Below are 2,835 nucleotides of genomic sequence, written 5' to 3'. Positions count from 1 at the left end.
CCTCATCCCTCACCAACATTACTTGCTCCAGAGACAGCTCACCGTGCTCCACCATCATTAACCTAGCACACTTAGCGTAAAATCTGCTACCTTTACAAAAAAAATGAAAATCAAAAGCTTGTTAATACTAGAGCCTGACATAGAAACCAAGAAAGCTTGTTAGTGTTAGATTTGGCAGTTGATTTAGAGTTTGGTATCCGGTTCCATAATGAAACTTGATAGTTGTTGTTGGTGCATGGTACATGGTACATGGTACGTAACTTGAAACTTGGAGCGTATGATGCTTGTAGTTGGTGCATGGTACATGGTACATAACTTGAAACTTGGAGCGTATGATGCTTGGTACTTTGAAACGTCATAGTTCAAATCTTCATCTTAAAAAAAACATTGGAAGCCTTTTTCAACAATGTGTAAACTGACCGGTTGAAAATCCACAGGCGGTGACCCAAACCAGGACAACAAAAACTGAACATAAAGACTAGAGTCCCTAGCGATATTTCTTTTATATGCTTAAAGACTTGCACAAGAGTGCTATAAGATCAAAATGCCTTAATTTTGAGAAGTAGAGTAGCTACTAACAAAAAACTTAGGACTAGGTTTCACATGCCACATCATCATTTGGTAGCACAATGACCATGATTTCAATCCATCTTTTTAAAAAATATATTTAAAGACAAATAAATAACATTGAGATGGTTACTTGGGTTAGTTATCTTATCGACAAATAATTAATTGTTTGACAATAGACAAATTCAGTGATGCAACAAACACATGTCAGTATATATCATCAATAAGTTTATGTACATGTGTGCAAAATGTGTGGTGATCAATCCTCACATATACAAAACAAATCTCATCATCACATACGATGTACCAATGCACACTGAAAAATACATATATAACGATCCCAAATATACAAAAGAAATCTCTACGTAGGAACACTATGTGATCCATCACTACTGGAAGATTCACTATCATCGGTCTCATGATCGCTAGTGCCACCACCACTGGTCCAAACCGTGGGACTACGGCTGTCCCAATCTCCGTGATCGTCACCATCATGGCCAGTGATTGGGCCGCTGTTCCTCTCAGCCTCTCGACGTCGCCCCTCGGCCTCCTGTCAAACCACCTTTGTCATATCAGCCTCCCCATGCTGCTCTTGTATTAGTTAGTGAAATGAAAAAAGAATATATTACAGTTACCATGAAAAAAACTACAAAGCAAAACAAAGATACGTACAAGTGGATCTGGAGTGTCAGTAAGTGTCTGACACAAAGCACGATAGCCGCAGTATGTGACGTACTCTATCTCCTGTGCCGTCGGTGCACGACCATAGTCTTTCGTCTACATTAAGACACAATCGAAGACTTATTAATTTTTGCATTCAATAATACTACCTTCAAAAGTTAAAATGTGAATGGTCTATACTCACAAATGTGGCCACAAATCCATCCCGTCCCATCCGCCCTAGTCTAGATGTGTGACGTAAAGCTACTCTCTTTCTTGCTGCCTCCTAAGCAAATTTGAATAAACAAAATAACATAGATTAGAGAAAGTTAGAATCAATTTAGGAAAGTTCATATTAGTTCTAATATATATGACCAAAGGCACACACCTTTTGTTGGGGAAAATTAATGCGTAGGCGCATCTCCTTGCGGAACAATTTCCATGTCTCCATGCAAATGGTTGCCTTTCTCTTGTTTGACGGCACCATACAATAGCGCCTGTTTATTTTTTAAAGTACAATAAGCGTCAGAATATACCATATAACTATTAGACTTCAACGTTTTGTTACTTTTGTGGAATTTTTATTTGGTCATTTGATAAATGTCTCATGTTTTTATGGTAATTGAAATTCAGATTCGGATCAATCATAGGGTACACCACCACCTCCTACTAGTGGTAGCCGGGGTGCACAGAGTTCCGATACTGCACATGAACCCGTTTACGATGATTTCTACTATGATGAGACTATTATATGCTGGTGTGCTTGTTGTTGTGGCACGTATCGCAAGCCACGACGGGAGTGCTTTTCACATCAGATGACTTATGGTACTTTTGAGCAAGCACCACCACCTGAGGAGCGACATCGACCTATGGTATATTTTTGATCTCCCTTTGTTTGATATTGGAGTTTTAAAAATCAAAGAGTAAAATATATAACTAGATTATGTATGTAGGTATCTTCACTTGATGGTGAGGATGACTTTACTACCAGTGGTGCACATGTCTCTCGCACACGTCAAGGACAGGTCATTTATCAGTAGCTCGAGGTTTCTCGACATCCTCTACCTCCTCCATTGGAGGCTGAGATGGGTGGAGATCATCCACTTCCTACTCATTTACGGGATCTAGTACAGAGCTACGATCGTAGACGATACGGAGGCTGGCAGGGAGGACCACTTCCTTTAGATGGAGCAGTTTTTGGCTTTTGGGGCAATCTCTACATGATTGCTCTGTACACCATCAGTGGAGCGAGACGAGGCGTCTTTATTGCACAGGATTTGCATATGCCCCCTCATTCAGAGGTCACCCTTATGTCTTTTTGTGGACCTATATATAGATGGGGTCCATGGCATCAACTCACTCTCTACATCGAGAGCATGAGTACTTATGGATTATGTCTCAATGCAGCCTCTCTCTCTGCTAGAGGGATTACACATGTAGAAGGCCAAAGACTCTATGTTGATGGAAGACCTTACTCTCAAGGAAACATAGAAGGTTTAATCAATAGTAGTCGAGGGAGAATTGCACATTTGTGGAGTGTGAGAATAGTCATGAACCAAGACACATGACTAGGGATGTACCAAGATATATAGTTGTCCATGCTATTAA

General features: G+C 40.2%; 1 pseudogene; it reads right to left on the bottom strand.

Annotated features, from left to right (window-relative positions):
• Positions 1–928: 928 nt before the first annotated feature.
• On the bottom strand, positions 929–1,714 carry LOC147441004 (uncharacterized; annotated as a pseudogene).
• Between the last annotated feature and the right edge of the window lie 1,121 nt (positions 1,715–2,835).

The sequence above is a fragment of the Adiantum capillus-veneris genome, chromosome 15 (genome assembly GCF_014529385.1).
Source record: "Adiantum capillus-veneris isolate H3 chromosome 15, ASM1452938v2, whole genome shotgun sequence".
NCBI lineage: Eukaryota > Viridiplantae > Streptophyta > Polypodiopsida > Polypodiales > Pteridaceae > Adiantum > Adiantum capillus-veneris.
The sequence above is the reverse complement of the archived record's forward strand: the minus strand, read 5'-3'. Positions and strand labels throughout refer to the sequence as shown.